Source organism: Sorex araneus, chromosome 7 (genome assembly GCF_027595985.1).
Source record: "Sorex araneus isolate mSorAra2 chromosome 7, mSorAra2.pri, whole genome shotgun sequence".
NCBI lineage: Eukaryota > Metazoa > Chordata > Mammalia > Eulipotyphla > Soricidae > Sorex > Sorex araneus.
In genome coordinates this window covers 9,578,985-9,600,918 of record NC_073308.1, presented here as the reverse complement: position 1 = coordinate 9,600,918, position 21,934 = coordinate 9,578,985, and the positions used below count along the sequence as shown (strand labels likewise).

Below are 21,934 nucleotides of genomic sequence, written 5' to 3'. Positions count from 1 at the left end.
AGCAAGCAGGTGCCTCAGGGTATCTGCTCCTTTTCCCCCATGCCCACCCCGGGCACGCAGAGCTAAACTAAACCAGCCTTCCAGTGCCCTCCCAGCTCATGGGACAGACTCCCTACAAACAAGGTCAAAGAAGAGCTTCCATTTCCCCAGCCTCGCGTAGACTCTGACATAAAAGCAGAAAGGGAGTTTGTTGCGGTGATGACACAAGCTGAGGCCACAGCAGGCCCCGCCCCAGGAGTGCTTCCTCCGCGCAGTTTCTCTGCTCTGCTTAGCCCATGGCAAAAAGCAAAATTACTAGTCTGCACATCTCCTTTCAGGCCCATGGATACTCCAAAGAGGATCCTCTATCCTGATGCTGAGACACTCCTAGGTTAGGGTGACCCCCTCCCCAAAACTGTCCATCAGCCCACGTTTCAAAGGGCCTGCTGCACCTCCCCCTGGAGAAAGAAAGTAGGCAGAGTGGGCAGGGCCCGGCTCCGCTGTAAGCTCCCTGTGTTCTTCCAGTGCCCACTCAGTCACCCCAATAAGGCAATCCCCATGTACCCCAGCAAAAACACCAGGCTCTGGCCAAGCACATCTCCTCACAGGGCTGAGGTTTATGTCCAGGAACAGCAGAAGAGGCTTTGTTGGACCTCCAGAGGCCTGTCATCAAACAGAGCACAGGAAAAACTGCAGACACTTCCCAGAATGGGCCCGTGGAAGGTGCAGGGCCAAGGCCCTGCTTCATTCAGGTCCCAGGATGAACAGACCCTTTTAAAAAAAACATACAGAGCATATTACTCAACCACCCCACCCCAGAGGTTCCTAGATTCATTCAGCTACTACCCACTTTTTCAGAAAAATAAATGCTACTCAGCAATGAAGAAACAGAAGAGGTCCTCCAACCACACCCATGGGTACTTGCTACTGACCCCCTTGGACCACTGAAGCATTATCCCCTGGAGGCAGGCAGTACGGCCCACTCTGAGAAGCACTGGTAAAGGCCTGGAGACACACGTTCAGATAGTTCATAACCTCAGCAGGCAGCAGAGTTGGCTCTCGGGCACACACTAGTAGGAAGCTGGACCAGCGGCTCAGCTGGGACCCCCAGGCTGCCAGGTGCTGTCGAGAGTGTGCACCAAGAGGCAGGATGTGTCCTGCCAGCCAGGAGCAGGGGGAAGGGCTTTAAGGTCCATGACACAGAGAAGTAATCTCCATATGTTCCCGAGAGAGAGCGACTTACTGCTCTATTGGTCCAGGGCCTTTTTCAATATCTAACCTGCCCCCATATCACACTGTGCAATCTCAGAAGGGTACCCCCACCACCACCCAATCTTCATCCTGTTTGGGCTTCTACAATGCCTCCCACATCTTCAGCATGAGAGACTCCATGTTAAAAACGCTGGTCCTCAAGTTTGGAAGTAATGGGCATGATTATCTAATGGAAATATCTCAGCAATATCTCAGAAAGCCAAAATTCACACCACTTCATATTTGGATTCTTAGTACCAGCGCATACACTGCCAGTGCCTCACTCCTGAATGTCAAGATTAATTAACACAAATTGCAGCATGCAGTCAATGTTAATGAAACTCTCACAGCACCCCAAAGGCGACTGTGAACCCTAAGTAGGAAGCAGGCTGGTGCCGTCCTCAAAGCCTATCTCTACTTAAACAACACAGACACAACATTTGCAAGTTAAAGTGAAAAGTAGATCTACCAAAATAAAGATCTCAAGGGGAACAAATTTTTACACTGCTACTGCTCTTATGTCTAAGCAAACTATCATTGTAAAGGCATTTGGAATTCTCTTCCACTTCACACACGCAATGAACATCTACGAACATGACTGCAGCTCCTGGCTCTGAAAATACAGGCTTTAGGAAGCCATCTAATACCCTGTCATGATTCAGAGAAAGATGCCAAGACACACAGAGCAAAGAGTACAAGATTTGCCAAATTAGCAGAGTTCGGACATATGGTCCCCAGAATACCACCAGGGGACACTCCTGAGTTCAGAGCCAGGAATGGCTACTGAGAACCACTAGGTGTGGCCCCCAAAACCCCAAAACCGAATACACTCATGCATACATAAGATTTAAAAATAAACAAATTAAATTAAATACACTCTTTAGTCCTCTGGGGAAGCCTGATGGGCAAGCAGAAGGGAACCCCATAGAAATAACTGGGCCCTGAGAATTTGAGCATTCCTTCTGTGTCTTGTCAGGACCCCCAGCATTCTAGTACAATTTTCTGTATCCAGGATGCCTAGAACAGGATGCATTAATGCCCAAAAGTAGAGAAGAGTATGGGGAATATTGTCTGCCATGGAGGCAGGGGGAGGGTGGGAAAGGGGGGGTATACCGGGGATATCGGTGGTGGGGAATGTGCACTGGTGGAGGGATAGGTGTTTGATCACTGTGTGATTGTAACCCAAACATGAAAGCTTGTAACTATCTCACAGTGATTCAATAAAATTAAAAACTTTTTAAAATGAAATAAAATAAAAGAACAGGATGCATTCTTGGCCAGCACGTAGGGTGCTAAGAGATAAATGAATTCCATTTTGCTATCATGCTAGCTGCGGGATTGGCCAGAACTCAGAGTCTCTACAGAGCCACTTCTCTCAGGATCCAGCCTAATATCTCTGTTCTGTGGCATTATTTGTTCATTTCTGTTTATCCATGTTTAAATTTGTTTGTTTTTTTTCCTTGAAGACCACAAAGGCAGTTGAAAATAAACTTTCCTTCTCACATTGGCTGCCAGGAAGCTCACAGTCAAATCATGTACTCCCTCAGACTTTCTGACATGCCACTGAGATGTCCAGGCTGACTTTCCCTGCGTCATGCATTCTTTTAAATATTTGTTCCTGTTATGTATAATTCTGCAAGGTCTTACAATAATTTTAGGAACTTGGCCGGGTATAAACTATGAAAACAATTAAAATTCCATGGATTTGGAGATTTCAAGGAGGAACTTAGCAAGCACATTTCCATCTGCGGTCGAAAGGCATCCGTCCTATGTGCTGCCGCACATGTTCCCAGCCCAGAACAAAAGCACAGGCAGCAAAAAGACTAACAAGACTATGGACGTCCCATGAGAGAACCAGCCTCTGCCTTCCCGTGTCAGGTCCAGATTTATACTCCACTTTGTTTCTAGATCTTTGAAGACCAAAATCATCTCCACAAGCTTGACAAGTTGCTCGCCTCCTTACAGAAAAGACACCACGAGAGGTGAATCAGAGTCACACATGATTTCAGGGCCCTAGATGTGGCCCCTACTCTGGGGGAAAAAAAAAAAACACAAAAACAAACATGTATGTATATATATATATATATATATATATATATATATATATATATCTTCCCCGGGGCCTCCTCGGAGGGGATGGGCTCCAGCTTCCCTCCTCACCCCGAGCAGAGCTCTCGGCAGCCGAAGACCTCCAGAGCCTAGCCATAGCCATGCTCGAGGTCCCTCTCCACATGTTCAGACGAGCCTCACACATGAAGAAACCGGCAGAGGAACCCAGGCATGTGGGACCTGGGACTGAGACCTGCAAGGCTGCTTGGATTGGGACTGGGCCTCCTCTGCCCAGATTTCCCATTTCCCAGTAGCTAGGCGGTCACACCCAAGGACTGCCCCCCACCCCCCCACCCCGCCACCGGCGCCATGTAATCTGTCAACGGCCAGCATCCAGAGACTTAAAAGCCAGCTCCTGGAAGCTCCCAGTAGTTTGCCAGGTTTCTGGGAGAACCTGGCAAACTACTCGGAGTTCCCTGCCCACATGGGAGAGCCTCGCAAGATCCCCATGGTGTATTAATATGCCAAAACCAGTAACAAGCTGGGTCTCATTCCCCTGACCCTGAAAGAGCCTCCAGTACGGCATCGTTGGAAGAACAAGTAGAGAGAGGCTTCTAAAATCTCAGGGCTTGGACGAATGGAGACGTTACTGAGACCGCTCAAGAAATTCGATGATCAATGGGACGATGATGATGATAATGTGTGTATATGATATTCTGTGGATTTGGATATATGTTTCATCCACACTCTGGAATATTAGTCAAAGAAGGAAAAGTACAGAAACAACCCTGAAGGATGTCTAAGGAATTATGCTTCAATCCATATTTATTTTGTAAATAACAAAACCATAGAGATGTAGAATAGATAGGTCTAGAACAGATAGGGTAAAGGGGTGAAGGAAGGGGTGGCTGTAAAGGGCCTCGTGGGGTGGTGGAATGTTCTGAATCTTGACTCCATTAATGGTAACACCATGGTTGTCATTTATCCCATAATTTTTCAAGATAATTCCATAGAAAGAAACTGGGTCAAAGATGCAAAGAATCTCTGTTATTTCTTTTAACTATCTGAAAATCCATCCAAAAAAAAGGTTTATCGAATGTTTTCATGCTTTCCTAATGATAAAAAATATATAAAAACAAAGAAAACAGAGCACTAGTCTTTACGTTTAGAATATGAAGGATGTGGTAATCCACACAACAAGTAAACTATTATGGCTTTGAAGACTATCCAGGCATCACAAGAAATCACTTTAGGAGTTGAAAAGAATTCTTGGATCTAATTCCCATGAGTGTTTGGCAATTTCCACACACCAACCAGCAATTCAACTCAATTAAAATACTATGACCAGATTCCACAGATAAGGGGATCAGTCTCCTAAAACCATCTCTCCTTCAGGAGAGCTCAGGCTATCCCCCTACTCAGAAGCCACAGATAGGAGCCCCTCCTCAGAGGTTAGCATCACTCAGAACTCTAGATAACATTTTCTAGATCACTGCTTCATTGTTAACAGAACAGCGGCCTGAAAGAGACACAGTGTAAGTTCTGCAGAAAGGGCACGAAGTTTCCATGGAACTCGGCACACCATTTTCACCCAAATCCCACAGATTCACCAATCCATAAACTCTCTGAAATGTATCTCCCTAGGTTTTTATTGCACGTTCATTGCATATGCAAGATTATGTCACCCCATGAGCCCACTCCGCAGTCCCAAACTGCTCCTTTCAGGCAGAAGTCACAGTATGGAGGGGATTGCAAGTGTTCTGAAAGCCATGGGTCAGGAACTGACAAAATCAAGTATCTATATGGACAAAAAGCAAATATCTTTAAGAATAGATTTTAATTTTTTAACTGAATGGCCCAAAATATATTTCTTATAAACCAGAATATTGCAGGGGCCAACCAGGAGCATTACCGTAAGGACTGGACTACTGCCTAAAGTCACTCAATCAATATTAAATTTCTTAGTGTCCTCGTGGTCACTCATTGAGGGGAGTGGGAGAATGCTCTCATTCTTAGAAAATGCTGATGAAAGCATTTGTAAGTGACGCTCCGAGCATGTACTATGTACGACTTATTCTCAACTTACACAGAGGAAGATCAAATAAATGTGATGAAATGGCTAAAAAACCCACAAATCTAGATGATTTAAGCAATTGTTATACGATTGCAATAGTATAAGCAATCGTTATATAAGCAACCGTTACACTAGTCTTTCAACATAGCTGAAAATGTTCCAATTGTCCCAAAACTGTTTTTTAAAATGTCTTTTCTGGACCTCTCGTCCACCACTGATGGGAATACTGTCTGCTACAACCCCTGTGGGAAACAGTGTGGAGGTCCTCAGTGAACTTGGAATTGAACTGCCATATGACCCACTTTGGGGGAATCTACCTCCCGGCATAAAAACACTCTTTCAAAGGGTTATATGCACACCATTATTCACTGCTTCACTCAGTACAATAACTAAGATATAGAATCAATGATGACAGATGAATGGAAGCCCAAAAGCAAAAAACAAAAGAGAAATGAACTAAAATCAACATTTGTAAAGTGTTTTCTTAAGTGCAATAACTATCATTGATGTTTCATTCTCATTTTACACTAAACACATCCAGTCAACAGTCAGTTCTTAGGGTCCCCAATTATTGCAAGACAGTCTCCACACCTGACGGCGCAGGGCTGTGACTTAGTAGTTAAGCTCTTCACAGCCCAATAGTGAGAGGCTCAAGACATCGGCAGGGCCTCAGGGCCTGCTTCCAGCTGCACGTTTGCTACTTCTAAAGCTCTCTGTCCCATTACTGTCTGCAGCTAGTCTCAGAGAGGGCTGGGGGTGCTACTGCTTGAAGAGAAAGCAGGCCAGTCAGAAACTAGTATCTTCCAGTGGGAGTCCTGTGAGAAGGAAGGTGGTAACACCAGGACAAAGAAAGTCTGCTGGAACCCCTTTCTGGCATGTCCTAGCTGGGAAATGACTCACAGGCACTGTCTCAGTGCCTTCTGATTTGAAGGCTAACTACTTGGGACACAGTCAGCACTCAAGCTGTTGAAAGCAATGACTAAAAAAAGCGAACAAAGAAATCTCCCTCTGCCGGGGCCTCACCCATGGTCAATAATTAATGTCAGTTCCTGCCCCATTTGCCTGCCTCCTCCACCCTCAGGGCTGTACCTTCCATTCAGGCAATGAGCCTGAGGTTTGGTTTATGATGTGACAGGTCCCCACAGCTCATTCACTTGGCAGGTAACAGAGCCTGAAGATAGGAAACAGTCAAGTGATGAGGGACTCCAGTGCACTGTCCCAACCATGTACCAAGACCAGATGCCACTCGCCCGCCCAGGCTCCTCTCGGGGGTAAAATGGATGAGTTGCAGAGCAGCTCCAGATCAAGGAGCTGCAGACTTCAGGGTACAAAGGTACTAAGACCAGATAAAAACAGCTCTCCAAAGTACGGCTCATGTCTTAAATGCATTCTGTCACCCCAAACAAGGAATTGGTCAGAATTATCTGGGAAACCCTAGCAGAAATGAAGTGAAAATGCTAAGTCTTGTCCCAACAAGAATTTGCTCGAAGTCCAACATTTTTATAAGACCTGAACCTTCATTTAAATATTAGACAAGTGATTACACATTGCTAGCTCATATAAACAATTCCTGCCATTCTGCAAGGGATTTTAAGAAAACCCCAGAACACACTAAGTCCAGAAATATTCTTTTGAATTATAGGAATAATAAAGCAAAGTCTTTGTATTTGCAACTCTCAGCAGGGAGCCACGTGGGTTCTGAGCAGGCATTTACCATCTACTCTTGGTAGTATGACAACTTGAAACTTGGATATTTTCCAAGAAAATAACAGCGTGCTAGCTTCTCAATTCTGCAAGACAAGTGTAAACTGCCTTCCTATGAAAGTTAACAGAATTTGCAAAGCCAAACACCAAGAAAAAAGGAAACAGAGGCTTTCCTCTCCAGCACCCACTTGCTGCCCACCCCCCAGCCCCCAGCCTAAAGCAGTTGGTGAAACCCTGGGGAAATGTACAAGTTCTCCCTCCCTTCTAGTAAATAATCAACTTCTATAATGTTTCCATGTGGTGTGGAATTGTCTCCTGGACTGAGAAACACACCAGACAGGGCTTTGATTAGGGGTCCAGCCCTCCCACTTTCCAAAGAGCAGAACTGGGGGCTGCTGTGATGGAATGCCATGCCCAAGGCCACGTAACTAAATGGACGAAGCTCCTTCCAAAGCTCTTATCAGACACAAATACAAGCAGCAGCCTTGGTTTCTGCCCTTGGAAGAGCTCAAATTTTAGTGAGCTTTGGATAAAAAGAACTAAATATACACGACCCAGCTCCTGAAAGTGAAGGACATGACTGACTAGACATCAAAAAGGGCCTATGATTGTTAGGTTACAGTGAAGCCCCTGAGAGGTCAAGGGGCAGCCCCACCCCCTTTCTCCTGAGACATCTGCAAGTGTGGGGCTAGCCTGGATAGAAAAGGCTGAAGAGATAATGACACCAAGAAGACCTGAAGTACTGGGAGTCATAGCACACAAGTGACCCGGTGAAGTCCTCCGCATTAACCTTGGAGTTGACAACACTTCAGACAGAGACGCATAGGAACTTTCTCAGTGTCACTCAGTGGCAGAGGTGGAACTTGGCACCTCAATGGTTCCACCCAAAATCTGAGTAAACAGGTAAACTGGCCAAGCTGTATGGTCCCAAAAGCACTCAGTCATGGCTCTGAAATTTCAACACCATCTGGCACAACTGGATACAAAGAGCTAATGGCCTCAAAGCCGGTGTGTCCAAGCACAGGCCAGGATGAAATACAGGGCAAATGGAAAACCAGAACCTGTACACACAGAGGGAAGACAGTGACCCAAGAGGTAAAGGAAAAGCATAAGACAGACCCCAACCACCCCTAAAGCTTCATTTGCTCCAGCCCATGGGTTAGAACATCTTGGCGGTGAGAGCCAAGAGTTCAGACCATCCAGCTTTTATGAGAACTGGTGCTGGTGGCAGAACTGAATTCCACCCTGACGAGGCCCAACTTGATCCTGGCAGGAGTTACGGTCACAGATGCCCACAGAGCTGAGTCTGGATTAGCACATGCAGGCCCCTAAGTCACCAGCCCGCCCACTCGCTAGGTGGCTCTTATCTGAGGTGACCCAAGGAGACACTGACGAAGAGCCAGAGCGGTTGGTGAAGACCTAACATGGCACAAGCCACCAGCTCTGACCCTCAGGATAGAGTAGAACTGTATCACTGCAGGAACTGTGTCACTGCAGATATCTCTCCATGTGCCACATGGAAAATCAAACAAACCCAGACTGAGTCAGTGAGAAGGAGCTGAGGGGAGTCTCTGAATAATTTTCTGACCACTTGATCACAAATAGCCTGTCCCGGGCCGAAGAGACGGTACAGTGGGTAGGGCATTTGCCTTGCACACAGCGGATCAAGGAGTGATCTCTGGCGTCCATATGTTCCCCCACAAAGACCACCAGGAGCAATTCCAGAATTATACCCAGAGGGGTACAGAGCCAGAAGCAACCCCTGAGCATAGAGGGTGTAGCCCAGAAATAAAAATAGCCTGTGCAGTGACTGAATGCACACTGAGGGCCTGGCAATTCCCCTCGAGTAAGAGCAGGTTATCACCACCAGGGATGTAGCTTGGCTATACAACACTCTTGTTTGTTTGGTTTGGGGTTGTGCCTTTTGGGTCACACCCAGAGGTACTCAGGGCTGACTCCTGACTCTGTGCTCAGGGATCACTCCTGGCAGGCTTGGGGGACTATAAGGGTGGCAAGGACCAAAATCAGGTTAGTGCCCTGCAAGGCACGTGTACTAGCATCCTGGTCGTTGGCCTTAGAGCACTTATCTTGCAAGTGTGAGGCTCTGAGCACCCACCCTCCCACACACACAAAGGCTGTTGCAGTTATAATAGCAAAGATGCAAACACATGGAAAATGTATTCAATCAGGTTGAGATTTGGGGAATCAATCAGCATAAGAATCACACATAAGAAATCTAACATATTTCACAAAAACCTCGTCCAAAAGAGGAAAATAACTATACGTGTTAGTGTGAGAATAGGGGATCATTCACAAACATTCACATTGTGGAAGCAATGAAAAAAACTCTCTAGCAATAAACCAAGTGCCAAGAAGAATCGCATTAGGTTCTTCAAGATGGCCTGATGCTGGACGACGCCCTGAGCAGAGGGAGGCGAGGGAAAGGGCAAAACAAATCTGCTCTGCTGGTGCCAGTTCACTCCACCCAAAGTTTCCATCATGGAATTACGGTTAAAATTATGGACTCACGTGTGGGCAGCAAGTGAAGAGTAAGAGGCACCGCGGGCAGCTACCAGCAGGGTAGCTCCAGAGATGGAAGTACCATTTTCCACGCCACATCTGTGGCTGGGGCTTCAGTGGCTGGTGTCTTAACCAGCCCCGCCCCCACGCTTCCACACTGTGACCACACTGTGTCTCCAGGCCAGGGCGGCAATTCTTATGGGGCTGCAGGGTCTTCACCACAATGAAAAGGTGACTGAGTACATTCCAGGTTCACAACTCGTCTACACCTGCTGCCAACCTCACTCCTCTGTGAGTGCTCCCCAACACGCTCTTACAGACTGTGTACTCCCTTGCCTGCTCCCAACACACTTGTCAGGGCTGGATCGACACAGAAGGGATGGCCTGTGCCTTACATGCAGCCAACCCAGTTCTATTTCTGACACCCCAGATGGTCTCCCCAGCCCACCAGGAATAAGCACAGAACCAGGAATAAGCCCTGCACACAGCTGGATGTGGCCCCAAACCAAACAAAAACAAGACTCCAAAGCAGTAGTACTGCAGATACAGTCTTTGCCTTGCACACAGCTATTCTGGGTTCAATCCTCAGCCCCACTTATTGGTCCTCTGAATGCAGCCAAGGCTGATCCCTGAGCATAGAGTCAGAAATAAGCTCCGAGTATCGCCACTGTGGCCCGAAAGCAAACAGCTTCTTAGAGCTCCCAACCAATCCAATTAGGTCACTAAGTAAATTTGTTACTCCCAGTGTTCAAACAGCTTGAAAATTCAGACTTTAAGACAGGTCTAAAGGATGCAGCTTCCTAGCCTGTGTCTTTTTATTACCTCCGCCTTCCTGAATCCCTTTACTGTTCCAGGAACACATCAAGCAATTCCTGCCCTGTGTGTCCTCACTGCCCCCAACCCAACTCTTCTTACAGAGCCCAGAACTTCCACCTTCATGCCATCTGCCCAATATTCCCTTCAAAAGAAGTCCCACAGACCCTGCCTGCAAAGAGCAGTCCCCTACTCCATGTCAGGATCTGGAACCTTCCTACTTGGGGACCCCCTATGACCAGGACAAACCTAGTCAATTCTGCAAATGCCTACACTGGGAACAATGCCAGTCCTTATCTAGTGGTTCCAGGTCTGAGGAATGTTGGCATTGCTGACTTGAAACAGTGTACACATTTTTAAAGAGTAAAAATCAATCAGTGTCTGTGAAGCGGTGCCTCTTGCTTTCTAGATCTCCACTGACCCTATGGGCTCCAGCCGCTAATCAGAAATGCCGACCCCATTCTGGGCACTGCAGTTTCATAGTCAAAACCAAAGCAGGGACTGGTCGCTGTTGCTTCCTCCAAAAAAAAGCAGCCAAGGAAATCCTGAGTAATTACACTCATAGATCATGAGCTCCGGCATGTGGTTCCCAGACTGAACCGTTTAACCAAATTAAAACCATTCTCCAGAAACAAAATCAGACCCTTTCAATTGAAAATAAAACCAACCAACCCCCAAGATATATTTTTTTTGGTAATAAAAGACATTCTTCCTGCTTTCTCATTCCATTAATCACTAAGTTTACACAATCTGTCAGAACAGCTCAGTGAGAAATCTCCCTCTTCCTTCCCTGCAGGCCGAGATGCTTTACCCCTTGGGCATCCCATCCCATCCCATGTTCAGCAATACTGACAGATATCAAGAAGAGCCAATAAATAAACTGGTCCTCAAATGCAATTTTACCATATATATTAAGAGACTTCAAAAAGTCAGTGCTTACTTCTGGGTAAAATGCACAAAAATGAAAGCAAGGCCTTAAATAGGTACATTTGCGAATCCTTGGTCAGAATCACATTATTCACTTCTGGGTAAAATGCACAAAAATGAAAGCAAGGCCTTAAATAGGTACATTTGCGAATCCTTGGTCAGAATCACATTATTCACTATGTCCAAAAGATCAATGCAGCACAAATATACATCAGTGCAAATATGAGCAAACGAAATGTGATCTATCCCAACAATAGAATTCAGACTTTAAAGTTGGGAGTTAAATTTTGAAAAGTTGAAAGTTAAAAGTTAAGTTTTGAAAGAAAATTTAACATGTGCTACAACATAAATGAATGAGTCAATCACCAAAAGAAAAAAAATCACATTCCCGGGTTGGGGAGACAGTAGGGAAATTAAAGCTCTGGAAACTCCAAGCACTTCAGGGTAACTCTGGGGTGGTCCCTAGAATTAGGGCCCAAGCAGCTTCACAACTGGACCCAAGTAATGCAGGAGTGGCCCCAGGGCCCCTAAACACTGTTGGGAGGCTCCCCAATAAAAAAAAAATACACACACATGCATACATACACACATGCACACATGCACACACTATAGTCCACTTAGGAGTATGTTTCTATGAGTCAAAAGCATAAGAAAGAGTGATGATTTCCAGGAGCTGAGAGTATAGGAATTGGGAGTTAGGATTTAAGGGGAAGACAGTCTCCAGTTGTGCGAGAGTCCAAGTCTTTTGTACACAGGATGATCTCACTTATCCGCAAAATCTACAACAGGAGAAGGGAATGCAAGGAATTAAAGGGAGTGTACCTTGAACACCCCTCATCCCAGAATCTAGGAAGGTAAGGAGAGAAACTGAGGGGTAGAAGGGAGTAACAGGGTACAGGGTTCAAGAGCACATCCGTTGTGTGGGGCATCCAAACTGAGACAACACTGCAAGCATGAGGCATTAGCTGCAGCAACAAAGCTGCACCTGCCAAAGAAGCAGGCTGGACTGGGGGACAGAACAGTGCGGAGGGGCTGGCCTTGCACGCTGCTGGCCAGGCTTCAGTCCTCAAAACCCACGGGGGTCCCCATGGGACCTCTGAGTGCAGAGCCAAGAGTAAGCCTTGAGCACTGCAGAGTGTGGACTGAAAAAGAAAATTTTAAAAAAATAGAAAGTAGGCTGGGGTGGGAGGGAAACTGCCACTGGAGGAGGATCAGAGCTAACTCACAGTGCTTGAATAAAAAGAGTCTTTGAAAGAGTTCTGTATAGAGACGGTGGTGATGCCCGCACTGCATGTGACGCCCTTCATGCTTAACTGTACATGCTTAAAATGATAAATTTATGCTACACAATGTTACCACAATAATCGAAACAGAAGCTTGTGCTCTTTGATCTTGAACCACCTCCTAAGTAACTTCAGGGACATGATGAGTCTGGATCCTTCCAGTGATCTCCAAGCCAGAACGCACAGAGGCAAGTGTGGCCGGAGGATCACCACACGTCCACACCCTCGGGAAAGAACTGCCTCCAACACTGTATGTGCAACGTTATCCCAGATGAGCAGATGTTTCTCCTGCCATGCTGATGCCAAAATGCAGGGCACAAAACTATCTATATGGTCTCAAAAACAGAATCCTGAGAACTTCCCTGAGGTGAGAATGTCAGAAAAATATATCCTTTCAAAGTTCACAATGTGCACATATTACATTAAATAATTCTTTGTTTTGTCTTGGAGCCAGACCCAGGGATGTTCAGGGGCCATTCTCAGTTTAGTGCTGAGGGGCTGCTCTAGCTGCACTCCAGGGACCAAAAGGTGTCGGAAATTGAATGCACTTATATACATAGAGCAATTTAAGCAACAGAACAAAAAAAAAATTTTTAAATAGAAAAGGAGTCAAAAATCATCTAAGAAGACATGTGCATTACTTGGGAAATTTCTACTTCCTAGGCTGCAGAGATGACAGATACCTGTCCCCTCCAGGCACAGGAGTAAAAAGCCACATTCCTCATCATCTAGGCCAGCCACCCCTCCAGCCTCGCCGCCACGACACAACACTCCAGAGGACAAGGGACAGTATAGATATTGTCCCTTGGAAACACACCTGTCCCTATGGACCTAACTCAAGACCAATCCACAAGTCCTCAGGTTTATCACACCTGCGTCCCCAGAGGGGAATCAGAACTTTCAGAACTTTCTGCACCCAGAGTAGCAGCAAACACAATCAGATTCGATCCAAGGGAAGCTGGACAGACTGCATCAGACAGAGATGACTACAGGCTGCGGTAGGGAACCCAGGGGACAGTCGCAACAAAGGGCAGTTTCACCCCAGGTCTGTGGCCACCAGCATTCTGAACTCTACCTTTGATCTGCATCCAAAATCACCAGTAGTGAGGGGTTAACACTCAAGAAAGCTCTCTGAGAAAGGTGATGGATTACGAGCAGAGAGAAAGGCCAGGACCAAGTCAAAGGAGCCCTTTTGTTCTGGAGCAGGGAGGAATGTGTACAGAACACAGACACCCCGGCTAATGGCCAGGCTGGCCCCAGGGTGACTTACGGGGCCAGATGCAGGCCTGCTCCTGCACCCCGTACATTCAGCTCCACAATGAGTGCAAAGCAACACACTGCAGCTGTGTTCCAGGGTTAATGGGAAAAGATCAGATTCCTGAACCCTCCAGTGTGAAATAACTAGCTCCCAACAACAGCCTCAACAGGAAAAGCAAAGCAACTTCAGGCATCTATCACAGAGCCTGTGGTTGAGCCACTCCCCAGAGACATTCACCTGCTTACTCTGCTGCAAAGCTTCCATTTTTGTGCGTTCAAAAACCTTAAGAATTGGTTTTCACTGTGCATAACCAGTTCCAGAAAATATATACTCAAGACGCACCCAGTCAGGAGGCAGGGTGCTTGCCGTGCACACGGTCGGCCCAGTTCCATGTCCAGCACCACACAGAGCACTGCTGGGTGTGATCAAGCCTGTCACTGTCTGTCACTGTCATCCCGTTGCTCATCAATTTGCTCGAGCGGGCACCAGTAACGTGTCCATTGTGAGACTTGTTACTGTTTTTGGCATATCGAATATGCCACGGGGAGCTTGCCAGGCTCTGCCATACAGGCAGGATACTCTCGGTAGCTTGCCAGGCTCTCCGAGAGGGATGGAGGAATCGAACCCGGGTCAGCCGCTGTGCTATCGCTTCAGCCCTATAGTTTTTAGAAAGATGGTTTTAGAAAGGTGACACAGAGACGCGGTGAAAGGGGGGTGCAGGGTGCTATGGGAGTAAGGCTGTTTGTGGGGTGGGAAGCTGGAGAAAGGAATCCTACAGATATCTTCCAAGTCTTGAAACAAAGGTGGGCCTGCAATGGGAGAAAGAGTGCTATTATCTCTCCCCAGAGAAGAGGAAGAGGAAAGGCAGCTTTCCACAGGCCATAATTAGAGCAGAAGGAGGAAGGAAGAAGAGAAAAGAAAGGCCCAAATCTGCCACTAAGGAAGCAGCTGGGGCTGGACCCTCACCAGCTGGAGCCCAGGTCCTCTCAGGCAGCCTAAAAAGGAGTGATCACAGCTGGCAAAAAAATTCTGGGGGAACCTGGACTTGCCAAAAAGTCCCAGGTTTGGGGCTGGAGCGATAGCACAGCGGGTAGGGTGTTTGCCTTGCACTCGGCCGACCCGGGTTCGAATCCCAGCATCCCATATGGTCCCCTGAGCACCGCCAGGAGTAATTCCTGAGTGTAAAACCGAGTAACCCCTGTGCATCGCCAGGTGTGACCCAAAAAGAAAAAAAAAAAAAGTCCCAGGTTTCCAGCCCAGTCACCCAGTGACCTAGAGGACATGCACCTTTGATGGGTGAACAACATACATGGGCTCTGCACCTTCCACACCTAATCAGCCCCACCACAGAGGCAGTCACCAAGCCTGCTGAGCCTCAATGCCCAATTATAAAAATAGAGGCAAAAATCCAAACTTGCATGTTCAGGCAATGATCAGGTCCAGATGACAACCACCTGTTCATGTCAAACCACCTACTCAGGAGACGAATCTTCTGGTAAGGGGACTAAGCCAACAGCAAGTGAGCAGAGAGAAAGTGACAGGACCAGGTAACTCTTCCACGGAACAGTGACCATGGCTAAACGGAGCACCTCCTTGGTGCCATGGGAAGTATTCCACAGGAAGTTTTCCTCATCACTGGCTGACAGGATCTCTTGAAACACATTTTCTAACTGGGTGATGGTTCAAAGAAACAGAACATATGCTTTGCATATGTGTGGCCCAGGTGCAGCTCACTACACCATGTGCCCCTACCCCAGACCAGCACCACCAGAAGCAACCCAAGAGAACTGAGCTAGGAGGAGCACCTAAACTGTGCCAGTGTAGTTCAAAATCAATCAGTAAGTCTCTCTCTCTCTCTCTCTCTCTCTCTCTCTCTCTCTCTCTCTCTCTCTCTCTCTCTCTCTCTCTCTCTCTCTCTCTCCCACCCCCCTTCCTCCTTCCTCCCTCCCTCCCCCACCCCGCATATCTGGCCTGGATGCTCCACAGTTACTCCTGACTCTGCATTCAGGAACCACTCCACTCCTGATGGTGCTCAGGAGACCATATGGGATGCCGTTAACTGAACCCGGGCCAGCCGGCCGCATGTAAGGCACGTAAGGCAAGGCCTTACCCCCTGTACTATCTCTCCGGCCCAGATCATTTCTCTCTGTGAAAGCAAAATAACTACCCTTAAATGTCCAGGGCTCATCCTCTCCTAGGGACACTGCGGGCACACTGATGGGCTTCTGTTGGCTTCACCACTGTCTTCCCTCCTCAGCGAGACACCAAGCAAGGAGACACTGGGCAAGGCTGCCCAGGGCCATTGGTATCCCAGAGGAACTTGGGCAGAGTTCCAGCACACACACGTCTGAAAAGCAAGACCTCCCCTAAGGAGAGGCCAGCCACTACAAACAGGGTAGGGGCCCCACTTACCGAAGCCAAGACAGAGGGTAGTCACCAGTCCTCACAGCACAATAAAAGGGACTCCAGAAACCCTGTGATTCTAGCTTGCTGCTTTGTAATAAAGAGAAAGAAACACCTTCCTCCGCTGAGCTCATGCACTGCAGACCTCAGTCTGAAGACTCAACACCCCAAGAGATTCAAAGCTGTTTCCAAGCCCAAGAGAAATCCCAGCATTCAGGAGCATTTTGAAGAGGCTATACTGGGCATTGGGAGGGGGTGGGGTAACCCAGTGGAGCTCAAAGTTACTCCTGGCTCTGCTCAGGGATCACTCCTGTTGAGTCTCAGGGGGACCACATCTGATATCAGGGACTGAACCCAGGACAGCCACATGCAAGGAAAGTGCCTTCCTTCCTTCCTTCAGATTGTACTGTCCTTCCAGTCCTAAGCCATAGGCAAACTTTAGATGTACTGGTGTTTTCAAAGTAGAGTCTCTGGAAAGAACACATCATCACAGAAGCAGTTAAGACTGAAAACCAGCTCTCTCTCTGGGAGACCAATATCCCTGATGAACACTAATGTGAAGATCCTCAATAAAATATTAGCAAATAGAATCCAACAACTCATCAAAAAGATCATATGCCACGGCCAAGTGGGATTCACCCCAGGGATGCAAGGATGGTTTAACATTCGGAAATCAATCAACATAATCCATCATGTCCACAAAAGTCAAGATAAAAATTATATGATCATATCAATAGCTGCAGAGAAAGTATTTGACAAGATCCAACACCTGTTTATGATGAAAACTCTCATCAAAATGGATTTTGAAGAAACTTTCCTCAAGATAGTCAAAGCCATCTACCACAAAGCCATGGCAAGCATTATCCTCAATGGGGAAAAACGAAGGGCCTTTCCTCTAAGATCAGGGACAAGACAAGAATACCCACTCTCACCACTTCTGTTCAATATAGTACTAGAAGTACTTGCAATAGTGGTTAGGCAGAAAAAGACATTAAGGGCATCTAGATAGGAAAGGAAGAAATCAAACTCTCACTTTTCGCAGATGATATGTTACTATATCTAGAGAATCCTAAAGCCTCTACCAAGAAATTCTTAGAAACAATAGACTTGTACAGTAAAGTCACAGGCTATAAAATCAATAACCAAAAGTCCATGGCCTTCCTATAAGCAAATAATGAGACAGAGGAACGCGACATGAAAAAAGCAATTCCATTTACAGTTGTGCCCCAGAAAATCAAGTACCTTGGAATCACCTTAACTAAGGAAGAAAAGGACCTCTACAAAGAGCCTCGACAGTTGAAGACATCCGGAACCCAGTCACAGCCATGCTCAGGGCCACTCTCCACACGGTCGGACAAGCCTCACACATAGGGGAGCCAGTGGAGGGACCCAGGTGTGTGGGACCCGGGGCCGATATCACCAAGGCTGCTTGGATCAGGACTGGGCCTCTTCCACCCAGATCCCCCAGAGACTGCCCCCAGTGCCGTGTAATCCCATCAATGGCCAACATCCAGAGACTATAAAACCATTTCCTGAAAGGCATCTAATAGCCTAGTTCTCCCTCTTGGAGAACCTGACAAGCTACTGTGGCGTCTTCATATCCCATATACAGTAACAGATATACACATGCCTCTCGGAGAGCCCAGCAAGCTACTGAGAGTATCCCGCCCGCACAGCAGAGCCTGGCAAGCTACCCGTGGTGTATTCGATACGCCAAAAACAGAAACGATAGGTCTCATTCCCCTGACCCTGAAAGAGCCTCCAATCATTGGGTAAGACAAGTAAAGTGAGGTTGCTAACATCTCAGGGCTGAGTGTAATAGAGACGTTACTGGTGTCCGCTCCAGTAAATCAAGGAACAACAGGATGACAGTGATACAGTGATACAAAGAAAACTATAAAATGCTACTCCATGAAATAAAAGAGAACATGAGAAAATGGAAACACACCCCCTGCTCATGGATAGGGAGAATCAACATTGTCAAAATGGCAATACTCCCCAAAGCATTATACAGATTCAACGCGATCCCTATAAGGATACCCATGACATTCTTCAAAGAAATGGATCAAGCAATCCTGAAATTCATATGGAACCACAAACGCCCACAGATAGCTAAAACAATTCTTGGGGGAAAAGACAATGGGAGGCATCACCCTTCCCAACCTTAAACTCTACTACAAAGCCGTAACAATTAAAACAGCATGGTACTGGAACAAAGGCAGAGCCGAAGACCAATGGGACAGGGTGGTGGTATATCCCTACATACAACCCCAAATGTATGATCATCTAATCTTTGATAAGGGAGCAAGAAATGTGAAGTGGAGCAAGGAAAGCCTCTTTAACAAATGGTGCTGACATAATTGAACAGCCACATGCAAAAGATTGGGCTTAGACCTCGACCCAGCACCATGCACAAAATTCAGATCAAAATGGATCAAAGACCTCAACATCAGACCACAATCCATAAGGTACATTGAAGACAAGGTCAGCAAAACCCTCCACAACATTGAAGCTAAAGTTATTTTCAAAGATGACGCACCACTGACCAACAAAGTGGAAACAGAGATAAACAAATGGAACTATATTAAACTAAGAAGCTTCTGCACTGCAAAAGATACAGTGACCAGAATACAAAGACAATCTACAGAATGGGAAAGGATATTCACCCAATACCCATCTGATAAGGGGTTGATATCAAGGCTATATAAAGCACTGGTTGAACTCTACAAGAAGAAAACATCCAACCCCTTCAGAAAATGGGGTGAAGAAATGAACAGAAACTTTCCCAAGGAAGAGATACAAATGGCCAAAAGGCACATGAAAAAATGCTCTTCATCACTAATCATCAGGGAGATGCAGATCAAAACAATGAGATACCACCTCACATCACAGAGACTGGCACACATCCAAAAGAACAAAAGAAACCAGTGTTGGCATGGATGTGGGGAGAAAGGGACCCTCCTTCACTGTTCTGGTGGGAATGTCGACTTGTTCAGCCTTTTTGGAAAACAATATGGACGCTTCTCAAAAAATTAGAAATTGAGTTCCCATTTGACCCAGCAATACCACTTCTGGGAATATATCCCGGAGAGTCAAAAAAGTATAGTCAAAATGACATCTGCACTTGTACGTTTATCGCAGCACTGTTTATAATAGCCAGAATCTGGAAAAAACCTGAGCGCCCAACAACAGATGACTGGTTAAAGAAACTTTGGTACATCTACACAATGGAATACTATTCAGCTGTTAGAAAAGATGAAGTCTTGAACTTTGCATATAAGTGGATCAACATGGAATGTATCATGCTAAGTGAAATGAGTCAGAAAGAGAGGGACAGACATAGAAAGATTGCACTCATCTGTGGAATATAAAAGAACAGAATGAGAGACTAACACCCAAGAATAGTACAAATAAGTACCAGGATGTTTGCTCCACAGCTTGGAAGCTGGCCTCACATGCTGGGGAAAAGGCAGTTCAGATAGAGGAGGGAACACCAAGTAAAGGGGGTCTGGAGAACCTGCTCAGGATGGGAGATGAGTGCTGAAAGTAGACTATAAATTGAACAGGTTGGCCACTCAATACCTCTATTGCAAACCACAATACCCAAAAGGAGAGAGAGAAAACAAAAGGGAATGCCCTGCCACAGAGGCAGGGTGGGTTGGGGGGGATGGGTCGGAGGGAGGGAGGGATACTGGGATCATTGGTGGTGGAGAATGGGCATTGGTGGAGGGATGGGTACTCGAGCATTGTATGGCTGAAACACAAACACGAAAATATGTAAGTCTGTATCTGTACCCTCAGGGTGATTCACTAATAAAAAATAATAAATTTTTTTAAAGGGTTGTTATTTGCACGAACATGCAAGAGTGAATACACGCAAGGCCTTCAGCACGAGCAAAGAGCGGAGGGGCTATTGCCACGCTATCACTTCGTCCGAAGGTCAGCATTACTTTGTGATATTACTACTCTGCCTCTGAGGCCGGAGCCTGGCCTCCTGCCAGATTCCGGCGGCAGCTGCGCTCACAGAGGCATCTCTCCTCAGCCCCGGGCTGGAAGCGCCGCCCCATCCCTCCCAGCCAGCCCGCAGGAATGCCTTTCTTAGTACTTGTTGATTGATTTGCAAATATGACCTCCTAGGTCCCAGAAAGGGAAGAGTCTGGAGCACAAGCAGGTATCTTTTATAAGCAGAACTGCAGCGCATCCAAAAAGCTTCCATTGCGGAGAGGAAGCGCCTACAGGGAACTTAACCAAGAAATGCCCAAAGGTGCCCCGGAAGGCCGGGTGGCCTGGCCCTAACTTCCACAGTCACATTTCCAGCGTCTTCCTGCCGCCTGGGAGACGGTTTTCATGTCACCAGGAGTGGGGGGAAACACAAGAAGTCTGAAGATCAAAGTGTGCGTGTGAGTGCATGCTCGTGTGGGGGGGAGGGACTGCGTGTGTGCGCGTGTTTGTGTTTGTGTGTGTGTTGGGAGTGTGTGCTGTGGGGTGTATGTTGGGGGGGGTGTTGGGGGTGTCCGCGCGCGCGTGCGTGTGCGTGTGTGTCGGGCGTGTGTGTTGGGGGGGTGTTGGCGGGGTGTTGAGGGGGTGTGTATTGGGGGGGGGTGCCCGCGTGTGTGTGTGTGTGTTGGGGGGTTGGGGGGACTGTGAGCGCGTGTGTGAGCGTGTGTGCGGAGTTGGGGTCCGAGCCCACATCCATGCCCTGAGAAGGGGATTGGAGATCACGAGTCCCTTCCCGCCGCGTACTTTCGAATCAGGGCGGGCCCCGACCCCGCTCCTCGGACGTGTCAGGCTGCGGCGGGACCCAGGTCTGCACTCGGGCCCGCGCCCCGCGCCGCCGCCTCCAGCCCGCGCCCCGACCCGCGCCCGCCGCCTCCAGCCCGCGCCCCGACCCGCGCCCGCCGCCTCCAGCCCGCGCCCCGACCCGCGCCCGCAGCCTCCAGCCCGGCTGCCCGCGCCCCGCGCCCCGCGCCCCGTACCCGCCGCCTCCAGCCCGCGCCCCCCGCCGCCAGCCCGCGCCCCCGGAACAAAGAGCCGCCCGGTACCTGCACGAGCCGCGCCGTCCCGCGGGGCGATGGCCGCAGCGGCTGGGCCGGGCGGGCGGGCGGGCGGGCGGCGCGCAGGCCCGTCCTCCTGGCCAGCCGCCCGCGCCCCCGCAGGGCCCCCTCGAGGCAGCGCTCGCAATCGCCGCCGGCCGCGTTCTGGCCGCGGGCACCTGGCCGTGGTGCCCGAACAAAGCGCACATTTCCTGGGGGACCCAGGCCAAGGGCCCGGCCCTCCCGCAGGGACCAAGTGGAAACCCGAACCCTGGGGTACAGAGCAGCTGGCTCTCAGGGGTCACCGGCGGTTTGCGCACAAATCACCGCTTCCCGGAAGCTAGGACCACACACGTGCACAGGCATACGCGCTCGCAAAACCATGTACTCACACGCGCACATCCATTAACACATAAGTACACACGTACACATTCCTGCATACACATGCACACACGCACAAGCACACACACATCAACACCTACACTCAAGTGCACGTGCATGCACACACCCATACACCCACCACACACGCAGGCACACATATCACACACATGCACACACACACACACACACTGATCCACAAGCATGCACTGTTCCATACATGCACAGCACACACACCTCGCCTGCCTGCCTGTAGCTGACA

General features: G+C 48.0%; 1 protein-coding gene across 1 annotated transcript in view; it reads right to left on the bottom strand.

Moving 5' to 3' along the window:
* The window catches only part of TNS3 (tensin 3), a 269,039-nt gene extending 247,652 nt beyond the window's left edge, over nt 1-21,387 (bottom strand). Inside the window, exon 1 of the mRNA XM_055144430.1 lies at nt 21,304-21,387. The gene's annotated coding sequence lies outside the window, so the exon portion shown is untranslated. The remainder of the gene's footprint in view (nt 1-21,303) is intronic.
* Nucleotides 21,388-21,934: the final 547 nt, after the last annotated feature.